General features: G+C 53.5%; 1 pseudogene; it reads left to right on the forward strand.

Annotated features, from left to right (window-relative positions):
* The first annotated feature begins 5,938 nt into the window (after positions 1-5,938).
* The window catches only part of LOC112124177, a 15,944-nt pseudogene continuing 501 nt past the window's right edge, over positions 5,939-21,381 (forward strand).

Below are 21,381 nucleotides of genomic sequence, written 5' to 3' on the forward strand. Positions count from 1 at the left end.
AACTCGGGTGCTGGAGAGGTGAGTAAGGACTTGCTTTTTACCTAACATAATCATATGATTCCAGGAGCTGCTCTCCCCAGGGATATGCACTTCTCCTTCTCTTCTACCCCTATCCTATTGTAACAATGCTGGTTCCGGTGGGACCCAACTGAGAGTGCCAATTCAGGACAAATTGCTTAAAGCGGGGCAGCTACAGCCCAAGGCTGGGGTTTTTCCACCTCTAAGGCAAATCAAACCAGCCAGACAGAGAGGACTTTGGTTTTACCCCACTGGCTAACCACAAGTCACAAATGCAATTCCCTTAGACACTCCAGTTTCCCAGTATCACCACCAGTGCCACTCGTTATGGGGACAAATGGTTATGAAAACCAATGCCCCAATAAAAGAAAAAAGGTTCTCTCAAAGGACCCCGAAGGACCAAGCCCCAGACCCAGGTCAATATACAAATCAGATCTTACCCACAAATTATGCTGTTGCCAATCCTTTAGAATCTAAAATCTAAAGGTTTATTCATAAAAGGAAAAAAATATAGTTGAGAGCTAGAATTGGTTAAATGGAATCAATTACACACACAGTAATGGCAAAGTTCTTAGACCAGGCTTGTAGCAGTGATGGAATAAACTGCAGGTTCCAATCAAGTCTCTGGAGTACATCCCCAGCCGGGATGGGTCATCAGTACTTTGTGTAGAGCATCTGTTTGTAGCAAAGTCCCTCCAGAGGTAAGAAGCAGGATTGAAGACAAGATGGAGATGAGGCATCAGCCTTTTATAGTCTCTTCCAGGTGTAAGAACACCTCTTTGTTCTTACTGTGGAAAATTACAGCAAAATGGAGTTTGGAGTCACATGGGCAAGTCCCTGCATACTTTCCTGAGTCACAAGGTGTATCTGCCTTCTCTCAATGGGTCAGTTGTATAGCTGATGGTCCTTAATGGGTCATCAAGCAGGCTAGGCAGAGCTGACACCAACTTGTCTGGGGTGTCACCCAGAAGCATAGCATAAGTTTGAAATACAGACAGTATAGAGCCAATATTCATAACTTCAACTACAAAAATGATACACACATATAGACAACATAATCATAACCAGCAAACCATAACCTCTCCATAGACCCCTTACATGACAACCTTTATACAATATTTCCTGCAAATATATAACAGTGATCTATACAGTTACAGATTATGTCAATAACGTCACACCTATCCCCACCATTAGCCCATTAGTGTCCTTTCCTCCAAATTCCTCAGTTCCCTCCGCCTCCTTCCCAAAAGTCCACGGTTAATTTGGAAGTTAATAGATCAATCTTGGCCTGTTGGAAGTTAGGACAAATCGATGGACAAAATAATGAGAAGATGGACTCTTCTGCCCATCACCTCTTTTTTGTGGCCCTGAAAGAGACTTTGGGGAGCACGGTCTAATAGGCTGAGGGATTTCTGGAGGAGGCTATGGAGCCTCCACTCCATTCCAGGGATTGCATCCTTTGCCTGAGGATCCCAAAAGTTATCACTTCATTGTGAAGTCCAGACCTCAGAACACCAGCGAGACTACCTGGCCATCATCGCTGCACCAGTGGAGGTTCTAGCTGGAGACACCTGAGCTCCTGCTTTGTCTCCCCTTCCCTTGTGTGTTCCTTTCTGCCCCACTATTTTTTACTCCTGCCCTAGAACTCACTCTCTCTCTCTCTCCCTCACACTCTCTCTGATCCTGAGGTCAACTGTACCACACAGCATGAGTATAATGAGATTAAAGAGTCCATCCAGCTTTGCCCTGCCTGACAGAGGCCAGTAAAGAGAGGGACCAGACCAACCAGATGATGTCCCAGACTGGAAGCTGGGGCACCTGCTGTCGTGGCTGGCCTGCCATCCCAGAGCATCCCTCTGTGGCTGAGCGGCAGCTGGGAATGCTGAGAACATCAACACAAACCGTTACACAGGCAGGGATGCACCCAGCGGCCCTTTCATGAATGCTTCTCCTCAGCCACTCAGAAACTAACAATAGAGAGATTTCAACCAGCTCTCCCACCTAGGACCCTAGGCCTGTACCGTCTTGCCTGATCAAAACCCTGACCAGTGTAAGTTTATTACCCAGTGCACTCCTCCTTCAATGTGGAGAGGACAATGCACCAGCCCCTGTTCCTGAGCAGATTTCCCTTTGCACTTCAAACAATACATTGTTTTAGGTAAAAATATAAAACAGATTTATTAACTACAGAAAGTTCAATTTTAAGTGATTAGAAGTAGTGAGCATACAGATCAAAGCAGATTACCTAAGAAATAAAACAAAAACGCAATCTAAGCTTTATAAACTAGACAGAATTTGAATCCAGCAGTGTCTCACCCTGTTAGCTAGCACAAGCAGGTTACAAGTTTTGCATACGCAGACAGGAATTCTTCTGTCCCGGCTGTGACCCCCCCCCTTCCCCATTTCAGTCTTTGTTCGTCAGGTGATTTCAGGTGTTGTGTTGTAGTGGGAGTGAGGCCAAGTGATGATGTCACGTCCCCTTTTATATCTTTTTCAAGCTTGCTGGAAAGATCTTTTGCTGTGATATGAGTCAAACAGTCTCCATTGGGTATGTGCTATCTCTGAGAGGTTTCCATTGTACACCGATCCTGCAGTAATCCTTAGAATCATAGAATCATAGAATATCAGTGTTGGAAGGGACCTCAGGAGGTCATCTAGTCCAACCCCCTGCTCAAAGCAGGACCAATTCCCAACTAAATCATCCCAGCCAGGGCTTTGTCAAGCCGGGCCTTAAAAACCTCCAAGGAAGGAGACTCCACCACCTCCCTAGGTAACGCATTCCAGTGCTTCACCACCCTCCTAGTGAAATAGTTTTTCCTAATATCCAACCTAGACCTCCCCCACTGCAACTTGAGACCATTACTCCTTGTTCTGTCATCTGCCACCATTGAGAACAGCCGAGTTCCATCCTCTTTGGAACCCCCCTTCAGGTAGTTGAAGGCTGCTATCAAATCCCCCCTCATTCTTCTCTTCTGGAGACTAAACAATCCCAGTTCCCTCAGCCTCTCCTCATAAGTCATGCGCTCCAGACCCCTAATCATTTTTGTTGCCCTCCGCTGGACTCTTTCCAATTTTTCCACATCCTTCTTGTAGTGTGGGGCCCAAAACTGGACACAGTACTCCAGATGAGGCCTCACCAATGTCGAATAAAGGGGAACGATCACGTTCCTCGATCTGCTGGCAATGCCCCTACTTATACAGCCCAAAATGCCGTTAGCCTTCTTGGCAACAAGAGCACACTGTTGACTCATATCCAGTTTCTCGTCCACTGTGACCCCTAGGTCCTTTTCTGCAGAACTGCTACCTAGCCATTCGGTCCCTAGTCTGTAGCTGTGCATGGGATTCTTCCGTCCTAAGTGCAGGACTCTGCACTTGTCCTTGTTGAACCTCATCAGGTTTCTTTTGGCCCAATCCTCTAATTTGTCTAGGTCCCTCTGTATCCGATCCCTACCCTCTAGTGTATCTACCACGCCTCCTAGTTTAGTGTCATCGGCAAACTTGCTGAGGGTGCAGTCCACACCATCCTCCAGATCATTAATAAAGATATTAAACAAAACCGGCCCCAGGACCGACCCTTGGGGCACTCCGCTTGAAACTGGCTGCCAACTAGACATGGAGCCATTGATCACTACCCGTTGAGCCCGACGATCTAGCCAGCTTTCTATCCACTTTACAGTCCATTCATCCAGCCCATACTTCTTTAACTTGGCAGCAAGAATACTGTGGGAGACCGTATCAAAAGCTTTGCTAAAGTCAAGGAATAACACATCCACTGCTTTCCCCTCATCCACAGAGCCAGTTATTTCATCATAGAAGGCAATTAGGTTAGTCAGGCATGATTTGCCCTTGGTGAATCCATGCTGACTGTTCCTGATCACTTTCCTCTCCTCTACGTGTTTCATAATTGATTCCTTGAGGACCTGCTCCATGATTTTTCCAGGGACTGAGGTGAGGCTGACTGGCCTGTAGTTCCCCGGATCCTCCTTCTTCCCTTTTTTAAAGATGGGCACTACATTAGCCTTTTTCCAGTCATCCGGGACCTCCCCCGATCGCCATGAGTTTTCAAAAATAATGGCTAATGGCTCTGCAATCTCATCCGCCAACTCCTTTAGCACCCTCGGATGCAGTGTTTGTATTCTCCTCAATAGGCCATCAACGTTGTTAGGCCTTTTTATTGTTGTATCTGAAAGGCTGCTTGTGGGTGTTCCCAACCTCACAACATGTTTCAGTGGCACATACATACCCAAACTTCATAACTTCCTATACAATGATAACCCATACAACGTAACAGGATATTAATGTTCAACAAATTAAGACTTTTAAAATGATACCTCACAAGGCATACTTTGTACAAAGCATGTCATAATTACACTACCATAGTGAATATGGGGTGCAGAGTGTCATTTTGAGGCACAGTGTGTAATGTGGGCATGGGGGGCAGGAAGCCAATTGTGGGGATTCCTCCACATCATGGCCAGACGGCTCCAGCCCCAGACAATCCCAGCAGCATGAGGGGGCCCAGGGACAGCCCTGCTGAGTGCAGTCACTGTGCCAGTGGCAGGGCATGAGCTGCTGCCAAAGATGCTGGGGCACTCTCCCCACCTGGTCCTGCCAGGAGGGCATCTGTGCTGCTCCCTGCCCATCTCCCGGGAGGGGAGGTTGCACCTAGTGCTTGTGGTGCGCCAGCTCCCAACAGGTACCTGCAGGTGACATATCTACAGAGCAGTCCATGGGCTGAGCTGCACGTCTTATAATACTGCCTGGCGGGAGAGCCCCCTCTGATTGGCTGCTTTGCTCACTGCCCTGCTTCCTGGGGAACAGCAGCCAATCAGAGCTGCTGCAGGAGGCAGGCAGAGCACTCACGCCTCCCCTGAGGAGCCCACACTGCACTCGCAGGTGGGGAGGCGGAGCAGAGGGACGCAGCAGCTCTGCCCCCTACTCCCCATCCTGTGAGCAATAGGGATAGGACAGTGCCTCTGTCCCCTCCCCTCCCCCCTTCAGCACCTGGCCTGGACAGGTGGGGTAAAGAGCTCTTGGAGCAGCATGAGGAGCAGATATGAGGCTGGGGAGTAGAATTGAGTGGGACAGACTTGCTTGCAGGCTAGGGGCACAACTGATGATGGGCCTGGGGGCAGAACAGATGTGGGGGCAGAATTGATGGGGGACTTCGAGGAGAGAGGATTTCTTTGGCGGATGGGTGAAGAATTAATTGCAGGGCAGGGGGATGGTCCGATGTGGGGATGATGGAAGAGCCCCCATTTCCTGGGGAGGGCGTGAAGGGGCTGAAGTGTGATAGGGCGGCTGCAGGAACCCTGTAAATCCTGTTAGTGTAGTAATTACTTTATTATGCAGCTGAGCATTTTCAGCAGGAGAGAAGCCCAGGAGTGGCCTCCCTGCCCAGGAACTCAGTGCCTCAGACAGCCCAATCAAAGAGCCGCCCTGACTCAGGTTGTTCCTTCATTCGGGGAAGCCTGTAAATCCTGTCTGGGGTAGCATGAGATTCTTTATGCTGCTGTATCCTCAGCAGGAGAGCAGCCCCAGAACGGTCCCTCCGCTGCATTGGGATAGCTATCCCGGCAAACCCACCTAATATAGACACAGCTGCTATGCTTGTGCTGGGGTAGCTCAGATCAGTTCCCCACAAGCACTGTTTTGCTGGTATAACTGCGCATAAGGTAGGGCTTTTACCATAGAATCACAACCCTGGGAGACATCACTATACCGGCAAAACTTTCCAGTGTAACCCTGGCCTCAGACAGCCCGATCATAGAGCTGCTCTGAGTTAGGCTGTTCCTTCATTCAGAGCCGGCAAGAGATTGTGACTCCCCCAGCTCTGAACTGCGCCAACAGGGATACGGCCGAGGTTTCCCCTCTCCAAGGTGGCTGGTAAAGCGCTCTGAGGCCGAACGGCACGGCACAGAAGAGGGTTGCAGTTATTGGAGCTGGCGTTTGTGGACTGAGCTCCATTAAATGCTGCTTGGACGAGGGGCTGGAGCCCACCTGCTTCGAGAGAAGTGGCGACATTGGAGGGCTCTGGCGATTTGAGGTGGGTCCGAGTTTCTCTCAGTCCTGACTCGCTTGGTGGGGTAGAAATGAAAGTGTTTCCAGCCTTTCCCCCAGGAGAACATTCTCGACAAGCGTTTCTCTGCATGCTTCAACCTCTGCTTAGCAGCAAAACAATGCAGGGCCAGTAGCCATGTGTCAGACTCCACCACAGCCTTACCGTGCTAGGGAGCTGTACAAACATCTCCAGCGCTGCTAACACCAGTTCAGCTGCGCTGCACTTAGCCCCCCCGGGAGCCCCAGTGCAGCCGGTATAATCGGTGTGACACTGAAAAGGGCTGTTGCAGCCAGAGCTCCACCTGCACCAGGTGCTGCTGAGCCGGTTCTAGCCATGGGGGAAGAGTTTGTATAAACACTCTCATAGAGACCAGGCTTCAAGCTCCCTTAGGCCTCAGTGCACCTGCTACGGGCCTGACCCAAAGGCCAATGAAGTCAATGGGACTCTTTCCACTGACCCTAGGGGCTTTGGATCAGGCCCTTACTAATGTGTGAGGGAGCCCACGGTGGTGTAACCAACGTGCCGAAGGTGTGAGTTAAAGAAGGCCCCCTCTGTCCTTCACATCCATGTTACATCTTGTTTCTGCTGCCCCCCTTTCCCACTCAGTGCTGGCTACAGCTGCTTAGTTTTGAAGATGACCAGACTCCCCTGAGTTTTGGCTATCGTAATGTTTATGCTGATAGATACATGCCAGTGAGTAGCTGGCATGTACGTAAGGGAGTCATCTCCATAGGGTGTGTGCAGGATTGCAGCAGGATTTCCAGTGCACTTAAAGAAACGTCATTGTGTTCCCACTGCACCCCGTGCTAATCTCATGTGACAAGAACAAACTTCTGTGTGACTGTCATTCACCATCTGTAAGGGGGCCTTGTTATTGGATTTTTAGAGCTTTACTTTGTGGGAGGTCACATGGCAGGTGTTACACTCTATAATGTTCTCCTGCTCCCTGCAGGAGAATCCTGAAGAGGGCAGGGCCAGCATCTACAATCTCTCATCATCAACACCTCCAAGGAGATAATGTGCTTCAGTGACTTCCCCATCCCGGATGATTTCCCCAACTACATGCACAACTCCAAAATCATGGAGTATTTCCGCATGTACGCCGACTACTTCGACCTTCTGAAATACATTCGCTTCAAGGTGAGGAGAGCTGGCCCAGCGAGCAGGGGTAGGACTCTGTGAGTGTGTGTTGTGTGTGTGTGCACGTGCACACACAGGTGTGCCAAATCTAGGTGAAAGAATCCTCCCTCCCGCTGAGGAAACGCCTCACAGTCATAGAGCAGGGAGAGCCAGACAAGCTGTTCTGGGACCTCCTTTCGTCTGGGGGCTGCCTGGCGGAAGTTACAGCCCAGCTCCCAGGAACCACCATAGCCCCATTCCCTGTGGGAGCCAGTGAGCCCGCAGAGGCCGTGAGGCAAAACCCAGCAGAGCCCAGCTGGCCTCCTGCTTCTGGTCCCAGCTGTGCGCTGGCCTCGTGCTGCCTGGCTGGGTTGCTGACTCAGGCACGAGGAGGAGGTTAGTGTCAGGGGCTCTGTTCCGAGGGAATGGATGAAATTCCCTGGTGCCAGCTCTGAGTGCCCTTTTCCTTCCAGACCACGGTGGTCAGTGTGACAAAGCGCCCGGATTTCTCCACCACAGGCCAGTGGGACGTTGTCACGGAGACTGAGGGGAAGCAGGAGTCAGCCATCTTCGATGGGGTCATGGTTTGCACCGGCCATCACACCAACGCCCATCTGCCACTGGACTCCTTCCCAGGTAGGATGCGAAGTGCAAAACTAATACTAAACCCTTTATGTCTCTCTGCATCGCCATACATTATGTTCTAGTTCCAGTCCCTCCATCCCCTCATGTGGCCTGGGACCAGAGGTGTTTCCTGATGGAGATGGCGGCAGATCTGCAGAGGCTCCTGGTGGATGCACAGGTCTGTCCTGGAGGCAGCATTTACAAGAGCACTCAGCATTGACCCAACTCTCTTTCCATGGACATCACTGGGAGCTGAGTTAACCCAATGCTGAGCACTGTGGAAAAGCCCACCCATAATGCCCCTGCCTGTGCAGTACCTGGGGCAGGGGTGCTATGTGTGTGGATATCTCACAGGTCTGAGGCCTGTGTTGTACCTGAGGAGGGGTATGGTGGGGCAAATTTTACATGCCTCTGCCTCTGCTGCACCTGCAAGGGGTCACTAAAGGACTTGAGTCTCCAGGGCTGCTGATCCAGCAGCAACTCACAGTGGTGGTGAGGGATCAAACGTGCAAGGAAAGCAAATCCAGGACCAGATCACTACAGTGGCATACCATCCCCGATGAGAAACTGAGTTCCACCATCCAGGGCTGATTTGCTAAGACAGTTGAGGGCTTAATTGCTAAGATATGGAGCCTTCAGTACCCTAGATGCTGATTTTCAGCCATTCATTCCGGGACCTACTTTGAAAATGCTTGCCCTGCTAGTGCAGCTAGGTCAAGATTGCTTGCAGCACAGGTGCAGAACGCAGCACTGAGTCACACTCTCTGTCATGCTGTTAGTCTGTCATCACCACCAGACCGGGAGTCCTGTTAAAAAGCAGGAAAGGCAGTGTGCCCTTGTGTGCCTGGGACCCAAGAAACCTGGCTTCTATTCCCAGCTCTAGCTCTAGTAAGTGCCCAAGGGTGACCTTGGGCAAATCACTTCACTGCCCCGTGCCTCAGTTTCCCCATCTGTAAAATGAGGATGCTGCTACTGACCTCCTTTGTAAAGCATTCTAAATTCCTCTGATGGAAAGCTAGGGATTATTTTAGTTATTAATCATAACAATCATTGTAATTAACTGGCCAGTTTCCTTGTGTACATGGGCTTAAAGGTGACTCACAAGGTGTGTAGGGTGGGGGCAGAGTTACCCTCCTTTGCTTCATTTTGTACAAAAGCCGTTTTTAAAATGGTTTTTTTCTGCTTGTCACTTGCATTGGAAATCGAGGGGTCCTCTCTATTCCTGGGCACTCTGTGGTTGGCTGGAGAACAAGCAGATGATAATATCACACATACCAAGGATGTGGACCTTGATTCCACTGACAGGGAAGGGATTTTTTACTCAGTGTTTCAAACTGCTATTCCCTTGAATCTCAGACCCCCAGGACAATGCAGGAGGCATGGGGCACACCCATAGGTGCTCTGCTCCTTCTTTGCAGGGATTGAAAAGTTTAAAGGCCGCTACTTCCACAGCCGGGATTACAAGAAGCCCCAGGAGTTCTCGGGGAAGAGAGTCATTGTGATCGGCATTGGCAATTCGGGAACAGACCTGGCAGTGGAGCTCAGCCACACCGCAGATCAGGTTTGGTTTAGGGAATTATTTTACACCACAGAACGGTCAGAATGTTGTGGCCCATCACTCTGTGACTTCAGCTGACTCAGCAGTCGAGTGCTCTGCCTCTCCCCCCCCCACCCCGCCTCCCGTGCTCTGCCCCCACATGGCTACACCTCCCCGCCAGAGTGCAGCCATACTCGGGGGGCCCATTCCCCTCTCCAATCCACACTGGGGAAATCTTCCACTTCCTGTGTTTTCCCCCCATGTGGAATTCCCATTGATTTCAATGGTGTGCCGGCAGACTGGGCAACAGAGGGGGGCACTGAGGAATGGGGAGCAGATCTGGAAGGCCCACCCATGCAGACTTGCTCAATCTGCTATGCATCAAAGTTCATACCCGCTCTGCTTTGCCTAGGGAGCCTGTCAGAGACATCAGGCCTACAGCCCACCCTGGGGGAATGCTGAATTGAGAATCCACACCTGCTGTGTTACAGGGGTTACCATCTGCTAAAACACCCCGCAAACTGAGTGAGCAAGGCCAATAAGCCTCTGAGTCTATGTTGCTGCCAACAAACAGCCATTGAATTCCAGTTCTGTTGTGGACGGGGCACGTGCCCCGGACACAGTTCATGTTACTCCATCTCCCTGAGCTGCAGCCCCTTGGTGCTACCTGAGCAGCACAAGAGGTCCAGACTCCAGCTGTAGCTTGCTGGAGGAGAGTTCTTCTAGTGGAGCTGGGGAGCTCTCTGCAGCCAGCTGCTACACCAGCTGCCCTCACCCCAGCCTTGCAGAGGAGCATGTCACAGCACAGCTCCATTCTGCCAATTCCCAGCTGACATGGTCCCTTAGGGAAAGTCATGGCCCTTTTAGACCTATTGAGGTGTCTAAACTGGCCTCCATTCTTCCGATAATGCCAGCTTTCATCACCCCTTACACAATATCCAAACAAGCTCCTTCATACTTTGTCCCATTCTGCCCTCACGCTGTGAGGAACTTCCCATAACCATCTGCGAATCCCTTCTTAAAACTCTGCTTTGCTGTGCTCCTTATTAGGCAACTGGTTTTCTGAAACCACTGCCCATCGTGCTGACCAGCACTATCTCATTGTTTTCTTCAGCTGCCTGTCTCCACCTGTTCTTTCTCTGGGGCAGGGAACCTCTTTTTGTTTAATATGATCAAGATACTTAAATGCCACCCCTGTCTAATAATTACAAGTAAGGCTAAGTTTTAGTCATGGGTATTTTTAGTAAAAAGCATGGACAGGTCACAGGGCAATAAACCAAAATTCACAGGCCCATTACCTGTCCATGACTTTTACTATAAATACCCATGACTAAATCTTAGCTGCTCCTGGAGCTGCGGGCTGCCTCTGCTGCTCTGAGGGGGCGATCCCCAGGGCACTGCTGCTGCTCCAGGACCGCTGATCTGGGGCCGCCCCCGGGATCACTGCTGCTCCGGTGGCCCCCAGGGCCAGCCGCACCTGTCACTGCCCAGGGCTATGCCAGCAGCAGCCGGTGCAGCTGGCCCCAAGGCCACCCAAGCACCTGGCCCTACAGTCGCCCCAGCAGCAGCCAGTGTGACTGGCCCAGGGGCCAGTTGCTCAGGCAGCCCCGGGTCAGCCACACCAGCCACTGCAGCTGTGGTACTCACGGAGATCCCGGAAAGTCATGGAATCCATGACCTCCGCGACAGACTCGCAGCCTTAGTATAAAGAAACACATATAGAAGTGAACCGTTCGCTGCCATGTGAATGGCTCTTGGCCAAAGAGGCTCTTGGCAAGTCACTTGAAGGCCTATGGTTTCCAACAACTCTTCTTTCTCCCTCTTTCAGGTCTTCCTTAGCACCAGGCGGGGTGCATGGATACTTGGTCGGATTGGAGAAGAAGGGTACCCCATGGACACAATTTATGTCACTCGCTATATGGAATTCCTCAGGCGCATTGTGCCTCTATCCCTGCTTAACTACTTTACAGAAAAGAAACTGAATGCAAAATTCAACCATGCAATCTATGGCCTGCAGCCTGCACCCAGGTGAGCTGGGGAGATCAGGAGACTTTCTCCGGGCTGTGGAGCCAGGAGGGGAAGGGTCATCTTCATTGTGCCCACACAGCCTCCTCACTTCCTTGCACATGGATTCCACAGGAGAGTGGAGAGCTGGGATGTGTCAAGCACTGGGGAGAGGTCCAGCTCCCACGGCAGAATGTATGGGCTCAAGCAAACCTGCAGCTAGAGCAGGGGTGGGCAAACATTTTGGGCCGAGGGCCACATCTGGGTGGGGAAAGGGTATGCAGGGCCGGGGCTTGGGGTTGGGATGTGGGAGGGAGTGTGGGGTGTGGGAGGGGGTGCGATGTGCAGGAAGGGGCTCAGGGCAAGGGATTGGGGCAGAAGAGGGGTGCGGGATGTATGAGGGGGCTCAGGGAAGGGGGTTGGGGTGCAGGAGGGGTGTGGAGTGCAGGAGAGGGCTCAGGGCAGGGGGGTGGGGTGCAGGAGGGGTGCAAGGTGCGGCAGGGGGCGCGGGGGAGGGGGTTGGGGGGCAGGGGGGGTGCAAGGTGCGGGCAGGGGGCTTAGGGCAGGGAGTTGGGGGGCAGGGTGCAGGAGGGGTTCGGGCTCCGGGGTGGCAGCAGCGCGCACCAGGGCCAGGGCAGGCTCCCTGCATGCCTGCCCTGTCCCCAGCCCCACGCCACTCCAGGAAGCGCTGCGGCCCCTGGGGGTGGGGGGAAGGGCGGAGGGCTCTGCGTGTGCTGCCCTTGCCGCACCTCCAGGTACCTCCCCCGAAGCTCCCATTGGCCATGGTTCCCTGTTCCCGGCCAATGGGAACTGCGGGGGGCGCTGCCTAGACACAGGGGCAACGCACGGAGCCCTTCCCCCACCCCCACCCCGTCTGGGGGGCCGCAAGGATGTGGTGCCGGTGGCGGCACAGGCCGGATCCAAAGCCCTGAGGGGCTGGATCCGGCCCGCAGGCCGTAGTTTGCCCACCCCGAGCTAGAGTCTCTAGGGTTTGGGTTCGATCCCATTGCTGTGCCAGATCCCCCAGCCAATCTCTGTTCATCACCAGGGGCCCAGCTCGCATTGCTGCTGCTGCTGCTGTGCCAAATCTGTCAGCATTTGCCTCACCTGGGACCTAGATCTTATTCCCACTGCTACCCTACAGCAAACACCCTTCTTCTGCAGCTTTTGCTGACAAAACAGCGGAGGTGTGCACGCCAACAAAACTTTCCTGCTTTGCCAACAAAATAAAACCACCTCGACGAGAGGCAGAGAACTTTTTGTGGCAATGTTAGATCGACAAAGTGTCAGTGTAGACACTGTGTTCGTTATGTCGCTGAAACTGGCCTCCAGGAGGTATCCCACAATGCCCACCATGACCGCTCTGGTCACTGTTTTGAACTCTGCTGCCCTGCATCCAGCTATAAGGCATACGCTCCTCCCCTTTCAAAGCCCCAGGAAGGGTTGAAATGCCTGAGCGTGGAGAGCTCACATAGCTACTGCCCAGCTGAGCATGCTGGCTCCTGGCGCAAATGCACTCCTACCTGGACTACAGGGGAGGGGTGGATCTCTGGGGTATGCGGGGACAGGAGGCTGTGGGAGAACTCGGGGGAGGGGGGGGGGAGAATCATGGAATCAAAACATTAACCTGGACTTCTGCTCTTCCTGGCACTAGGACCGCAGCGGCAGGCAGGGTAGGCTGCTGCTGAGGGGTGGGGGGGAAGAGATTCGTGTTGTGCAGAGCCCGGAAGTAAGGCAGGGGCTGATGTCGGGGTTTCCCCATCCCCCCATTGGTGTACTGGTCTCTGCAGAGCTGGGGTGCGGGGACAGGAGGACACCAACTGTCTGTGCACCAGCTTCTGCTTCAGGATTGGTTGCTTCCAGCTGCTCTCTGAACTTGAAGAGACAGCATGCCAGCACACTCACTCCCCCGCCACACACACTCTGTCTCTCTCTCAAACACACACACACTCCCTGTCACATACTGTCTCCCCCTGCCACACACACACACTTCTGTGGCTTTCTTGTGTTTAGCAATGTCAGTTTCATCAGATTACCAAGTGCTACTTTAAAAAGTGCAAGGGCGTCAGAGCCATCCCAAAAGTGAGGGGCCCTTCCCCTCCTCTTCCCCTTGAGGCCCCAGCCAAGTGGGAAGCTGGAGCAGGGCCAGGGAGCTGAAAGCAGCCCCCTGCCCGTGTCCCCGCCCCCCAGGCTCCCCACTCAAGGCAGGTGGAGAGACCCAGGCTCCTCACAGTTGTCCGTGCGGCTCTAACCTGGGCTGTGTGGGGGGCCCAAGGAGAGCAGCCCCCATCCCATGTCCCCACCCACCGGAACCCCCCGCCAGGGCAGATGGAGGAGCTGCGACTCCACACAGCTACCTGCGCAGCTCTTACCATGTTAGGGCTGCAGCTCCGAGCTCCCATCTCCCCGCAGCTGGAGCCGGGTTGGGGACAGCTGCGGGAAGCTGTGTGGAGCTGTGATGTCTGAGACTAACATTTTGTCATTCATATTTTTAGTAAAACTCACGGACCGGTCACGGTCAATAAAGAAAAATTCATGGAAGACCATGACCTGTCCATGACTGTTACTAAAAATATGCGTGACAAAATGGGGAGCTGCAGGATCCCCACACCGCCTGCATGGGTCCCCGGCTCAGAGCTCCAGGGTCCCCCTGCCGCCTGCGGTGGCCGGGAGCTATGGGACACCTGGGCAGTGGGGCCACCCAAGCTCCAAATTGTGGTGGGCGGCAGGGGAACCCCGCAGCTCCCAACCACAGAGGGCTGAAGTCACGGATGTCTCTGGAAGTCATAGATTCCGTGACTTCCGCAACCTCCATGACAAAATTGTAGCCTTAGTGATGTCTAAACAGTCTCACTCAGTTAATTCTCTCTCTTTCTGGACCAATTTCATGCCTTTAACCATTCTCATCACCTGTCTCTGGCACCCCTCGGTTTCTGTTCAGTCTTTTTGGCGATGGAAACCAGAACTGAACCCAGGACTCTAGCTAAGGGCACGGCCCTGCCATACAGAACTGCAGATCAAGTCAGTATTTTCCAGGCCATTCCTTATGCTCCCTAATGCTACCTGCTGCTTCAAGCACTGCTGCGCATTGAGAAGAGGTTTTCATCGAGTGGTGCGCAATGCGGCCCATATCTTTTTCCAGAGCGGTTACAGTTAATTTAGACCCCAGCCTTGTTTATGAGTAGTTCAGATTACTCTTTGCAATGCACATCACCTTACATTTGTCAGCTTCTCCTGCCAACATGCTGCCTAGCTACCTACCTTCTTACCACCCGTGGTCAGTCGGAGAGCCTTTGTCCCTTGCATCGCAAGTGGTCAGTGGTTTTTCTTCTTCTGTTTAGCCCTTTGCTTCTCTGTAGATAGTTTTAAGCGTTGTTAGTTAGTAGTTAAGTACCTGTTAAGTATTTAGTTAGATAGTGTCGCAGCGGGGACTTCACTCCCGTGGTGGTGGGGCATGCCCCGATCTCCAGGTTTCAAGCCCTGCTTGTCCTGTAACAGGCCAATGCCTGTTAGTGACCCGCACAAGAGTTGTTTGCAGTGCCTCAGGGAAACCCATATAAAGGAGCATTGTCGTATCTGCCAGAACTTTCGTCCACAGACTCAGGAGGAGTGCGACATCCACCTCAGGGCCCTCCTGCTGCAGGCTGCCCTGTGTCCAGCTTTGGAGCCAGTGCAGCCTGAACCGGCACCCAGCACTTCAACTTTGGTGCATAGCGCACCTCCGGCACCAAGGTCCTCCCGGCACCGATCCCAGTCACCAAAGAGGAAGCCTAAGAAGATGGCATCAGCCGAGACCAACAAAGGGGCTCCTGGCAAAGGACCCTGTTCAGGCCTTATGCCCACTCCGGACCTGTTGAAGGGTTCGGCCACGGGGGGGTTCCTCCCCCAGAATGGACCCTCCACCAACTCCAGGGAGCGGTAAAGGGCCTAAGCAAATAGTGCAACCAGCCCCCTCCAAGGGCCCGGCACCAGGAGAGTCCACAGCGCCTCTGCCGCGTGTGGCAAAGGACCCGGCTAAGGCTCCCTGTGAGACCTCGAGGACGCTTCCTGACATGACGCCACTCCGCCTACCCCCAGCACTGGTCAGATTGGTCCCGGTCTCCAGCGGTGACCATGAGCCTTCAGACTCAAGCCTCCACAGCCCCACCCTCGTCGCCAGAAGGAGACGATTTCTCAGGCTCGGAGGCGCAATTCAGTCCCTCACCCAGACAGCGTGAGTGGGCTCCAGAAGGCGCATCAGCGGCATTGGTGCCAACCTGACACCAAAGCCAGTGGCCAACCCAATGACCATATTGGAACGCATGGGGCATTCCTGTCAAGCTGGTGCTCCACTCCCACCAGCCCTCAGTCACCACATCAGACAGACCACAGGCGGCGCCCCCAGCACCTGCGGCATTGGGCCCGGTGACCGCCTCAGATGAGGAACCAGTACCCACCCCAAGGCCGCCCTCCCCAGCCATACAGTCATCTTCCTCCTCCCCGGACGAAGCAGTAGCGGGACCGTACAGGGATAGCCCACCAGACAATTTCTGTGAGCATCAGGCTCTGCTCCGCAGGGTGGCAGCTAACTTGGACCTCAGAGTGGAGGAGATGGAGGAGCAGATGGACACACTTCTTAAGGTGCTCTCTGCATCCGCCCCAATCCAGGTCACACTCCTGGTTCACGAAGGGGTCCTGAATATCACCAAGGCCATCTGGAAGACCCCGTCCTCCATCCTGCCCACCTTGAAAAGGGTGGAAAAGAAGTACTTCAGCCCCGCAAAGAGGTTCGAGTACTTATATACTCATCTGCCTCTGGGTTCATTGGTCGTGTCGGCAGCCAATGAACGGGACAAACGGGCCCGCCAGTTCTACCCCTAAGAATAAAGAGGTGAAAGGACTGGACTTATTCATCCGGAAGATTTATTCTACAGCTAGCCTCCAGTTTAGGGTGGCAAATCACCAGGCCCTCTTGGACTGCTACAATTTTAACTTGTGGGGCTCTCTTCTCAAGTTCAAGGACTCTATGCCCCAGGAAGCAGCCCAGGAATTCGCCACCCTGGTGGAGAAAGGAACTGTGGCTGCTCTGTCTTCTCTCCAGATGGCCTGGGACACCGCTGATTCAGCTGCCCGAGTGGTCGCCTCAGCAGTGGTCATGCAGTGCAGCTCCTGGCTTCAGACCATGGGCCTGTCCCAGGAAATGCAGGCCCCGATCCAGGACCTTCCGTTTGATGGTGTCGGCCTGTTTTATGACCAAATAGACGTGCACCTGCATGGCCTAAAAGACACAAAGGCGACCCTCCGCTCCCTGGGGATGCACATGCCTCAGTTCCGGCCTCCCCCCACCTCCCAGTGTCTGCCTCGGCAGGGTCCTACAAGGAAAAGGGACACTGGATTCAACCGCCGCCGCCCCTGGTTGTCCCGATCTCCTGTGCAGCCTGGCCTGGTGAAACACCAGGGGGGCCAGAAGTGCTCATTTTGAGGGTGCACTGGGGAGCAACACACCAGCCAACTGCCTGGATCTTTCCCGCCCCTTCCTTGACCACCTTTTCTCTTATTGCTCGGCCTGGTCGCGGGTTACCTCGGCCCATTGCACATAGTGGCTTGGGGCTGCATCCTGCAATTTTTGGCCGCCCCTCCTTCCCCCCCCCCCTTCCCCGTCCCTTCTCAGGGACCCTTCTCATGAGCAACTCCTTGTTCAGGAGGTCGAGAACCTCCTACACCTCGGGGCCATGGAGGAGGTTCTTCGGGATATGCAAGGGAGAGGATTCTACTCCTGCTACTTCCTAATCCCGAAGGCAAAAGGGAGGCTCAGACCCATCCTGGACCTGCAGGGCTTCAACAAGTCTCTGCTGAAGTTGAAGTTCTGCATGGTATCCCTGGCCTCCATCATCCCTTCTCTGGATCAGGGGGACTGGTACGCCGCTCTAGACTTAAAAGACGCTTACTTTCATGTCTCTATCTTCCCAGGGCACAGACGTTTCCTGCGCTTTATAGTGGCAGGGCACCACTTCCAGTTTACAGCGCTGCCCTTTGGCCTGTCCTCGGCCCCCAGGGTGTTCACGAAATGCGTGGCACCGGTGGCGGCTTACTGGAGGCATCAAGGGGTCCAGATCTTCCCGTATCTCAATGATTGGCTCATCAAGGGCAGGTCTCCAGAGGAGGTCCAGAGGAGCCTCGATCTGGTGCACTCCACCTGCTGCGACCTGGGTCTCCTAATAAACACAGAAAAATCCATGTTAGCACCAGGTCAATGCATAGAGTTCGTCGGTGCAGTTCTTGACTCCAGGCGGGCCAGGGCATTCCTGCCAGAAGCGCTTTTTCAAGCTGTGTCAGACCTGATTGAGAACTAACCGCTCACCACGGCCCACTTGTGCCTGCGGCTGATGGGCCACATGGCCACGTGCACCTATGTGGTAAGCCACGTCCAGCTTCATCTGAGGCCCCTACAAATGTGGCTGGCCTCAGTCTACATTCCAAGCAGGCATCCCCTGGACCAGGTGGTCATGGTGCCAAGCCAGGTCCTCTCATCGCTCAACTGGTGGTGGGATCCCAGGTCAGTGCTGCGGGGAGTCCCTTTTGCGACCCTGTCGCCCTCACTCACCTTGGTCTCAGACGCGTCGGACCTGGGCTGGGGGGCCCATCTGGGCAGCCTCAGCACCAAGGGCCATTGCTCTTCATATCACTGTCAGGGAACACAGAGCAGTACGCCTGGCATGCCAGGCTTTCCTGCCCTGCCTGGAAGGCAAGGTGGTGCAGGTTCTGATGGACAATACTGCCACAATGTACTACATCAACAGGCAGGGCGGCGCCAGGTCTTCAGCCCTCTGTTGGGAAGTGCTCAGCCTTTGGGACTTTTGTGTGCAGCACGACATTCATTTGATGGCTGCCCACCTGCCCGGTACCAAGAACGTCCTGGTGGATCGCCTCAGCAGGACCTTCTCGTCTCACCACGAATGGTCACTCTACCTGGAGGTGGTCAGCCTAGTCTTTGAAGGTGGGGGACTCCCCAGGTGGACCTGTTCACATCCAGATATAACAAGAAGTGCCACATGTTCTGTTCTCTGCAGGGCAGGGACAAAGGCTCCCTATCAGACACCTTCCTGATCCCGTGGTCGGGAGCACTCATGTACGCCTTCTGCTGGTGCCGCTGATCCACAGGGTCCTGCTCAAGGTGAAGCGAGACAAAGCTTCAGTCACCCTCATAGCCCTGGCATGGCCTCGTCAGCACTGGTTCGCCATGCTCCTGAGCCTTTCAGCAGCCACCCCCTTACAGTTGCCTCTTCGGCCAGACCTACTGTCCCAGAACCACAGCAATCTGTTGCACCCAAACCTGGTGGCACTGCATCTGGCGGCCTGGTTTCTGCATGGCTGAGCGGCAGTGTTCCACCGGTATCCAGTAGGTCCAGCAAGAAGCCCTCCACCAGGGCTACCTACGTATCGAAATGGAAGCAGTTCACATGTTGGGCCACAGATCGCCATATCTGGGTGGAGGAGGCCCCCCTGCAGGATGTCCTGGACTATTTGCTACACCTGAAGCTACAGGGCCTGTCGCTGTCCTTGATCAAGGTGCACCTGGCGTCCATTTCGGCTTTCCAACATCCATTTCAAGGCGGGTCGGTATTCACCCATCCCATGACGGCACGGTTTCTGAAAGGTCTGGAGTGCCTTTGCCCGCATGTCCGGGACCCAGTCCCTCCTTGGGACCTGAACCTTGTGCTCTCCTAGCTCATGAGGCCCCCCTTTGAGCCCCTGACTTCCTGCTCCCTTCTGCTATCCTGGAAGGTCTCCTTTTTGGTCGCTATAACTTCGGCCCATAGGGTGTCCGAGATCAGAGCGTTCACATACGATCTTCTATAAGGACAAGGTCCAGCTGCATCTGCACCCAGCTTTTCTGCCCAAGGTTGTCTCCCAGTTCCACACAAGTCAGGACATATATCTTCCGGTCCTTTGCCCGAAGCCTCATGCGACGGATGAAGAGCACAGGATGCACACCTTGGATGTTAGGCAGGCTCTGGCCTTCTACATAGAGAGAACGAAGCCGTTCCGTAAGTCTAAGCAGCTTTTTATTGCTGTCACAGAGTGAATGAAGGGTTGTCTAGTGTCCACCCAGAGGATCTCATCGTGGATCACGGCTTGTATCCGCTACTGCTATGAGCTGGCGAAGGTGCCCCCGCCAACAATTGTGACGGTCCAATCCACTAGGGTTCAGGCCTCGGCAGTGGCCTTCCTTGCTCAGGTGCCGATCCAGGAAATTTTCCGTACCTGGTTGTCCATCCACAGGTTTGCCTCGCACTATGCGCTGGTCGAGCAGGCTCAGGGTAATGCTGGTTTCAGCAGAGCAGTACTCCAATCTGCATGACTGTGAACTCCGAGCCCATCTCCTGGGATTCTGATTATGAGTCACCTATAATTGACATGAGCAAGCACGCGAAGAAGAAAAAACTGTTACTCCCCTTTTTGTAATTGTTGTTCTTCAAGATGTGTTGCTCGTGTCCATTCCATTACCCGCCCTCCTGTTCCTCTGTTGGAGTTGTCAGCAAGAAGGAACCGAGAGGGCGCAGGGCTGACAGCACCTGATATACCACGCATGAGCATGGCACTCCAGAGGGTGCCACAGCTGGCCCTATGGGTACCACTAAGGCAAAAGACTCTGACGGCCGCGCACGTGGGCATGCGCATAACCTACAATGGAATGGACATGAGCAACACATCTCAAAGAACAACAGTTACAAAACGGTGAGTAACTGTTTTTTTCTCCTCTCTCCTGGCAGCCTCCTTGACATTTATTGTATCTCTTTCTGTGCCATTCAGGTTTTCCAGCGTGCACCCAACCGCCAGTGACGATCTGCCAAACCGCATAATCTCTGGCAAGGTGCTTGTGAAACCGAACATCAAGGAGTTCACCACAACCAGCGCCATCTTCGAAGATGGAACCAGAGAGGAGAACCTTGATGTGGTTATCTTTGCTACAGGATACAGCTTCTCTTTCCCCTTCCTCGGGGACTGTGTCAAAGTGGTCGAAAACCAGGTCTCCCTGTATAAATTTGTCTTCCCTCCTCATCTGGAGAAGCCAACTCTGGCTTTCATTGGCCTCATCCAACCATTTGGGCCCCTCATGCCCATTGCTGAACTCCAGGGTCGCTGGGCCACACGTGTGTTCAAGGGTACGTGAACCAAAATGCAGGAAATAGTCTAGCCTGCTGGGCAGAGAAAGAGCAGACATTTCCAAGGAAATCCTACAGCCAGTGCTGTTTAGGTGGACAGTCTGCCATCTTGCAGCATTTCCGTTGCTCTCCCTCTTTCGACTGCCATCTTCCCAGTGAAAGGTGACCAGGTTGTGTTCTCTGTTTGTGTCTTTCTGACACAGAAAGACCTGACTGGTTTATTTAGAAATGTTCTGGGACCATTTTCATTTCTTCCAAAAAAAGCCATCTTTCTGTTGGGAAAAAAGTATTTATTATAAAACGTGGACCAGCTTTACTCTCTGGGTGCTCCCCCCACCCATGTCCTCTCCCCTCCCTCTCTGTTGGGGATGGAGTCTGGCTAGCTTTCTCTTACCCTTTGGCTGCACTTAGTTTGCACTTTTGCTCGCACCCTCTCCTTTGCTCACCCACTCCCAGCTCCCTGCCTTTCAAAGTCCATCCCCCGTCCCCCAAATGTTCAGTCTTCCTGGGGGCAGGAGGTGTTGCTGAGGCTTCAAGAGCCGTTACTCTCTAGGGTTTATCTAGGGGCAGGGGAAGAGGCACAAACAACTCTCTTTTCTCTGGGGCTCTTTATCTATTCCTTGTTCCTCTTATTGCCCAGGAGCTATTGCCTCTGTGTCTGGCTCCCTTCTGACTCGGGCTTCTCTTTCCTAGGGCTGAACGGATTGCCTTCAGCAAGCGACATGGTGGCTGATATTGCCCAGAAAAGAGAGGAAATGGCAAAACGGTAGGAACTATTACATGAAACAGTAACCGCTGAGCATGCTGGGAAGGCTCCAGGGCAGCCAGTCCCCTCCTCACCATTTCCTATTGACTAGCTCAGGCACACTAAG

The sequence above is a fragment of the Terrapene carolina genome, unplaced genomic scaffold (assembly GCF_002925995.2).
Source record: "Terrapene carolina triunguis isolate 2854851 unplaced genomic scaffold, T_m_triunguis-2.0 Scaffold23454, whole genome shotgun sequence".
NCBI lineage: Eukaryota > Metazoa > Chordata > Testudines > Emydidae > Terrapene > Terrapene triunguis.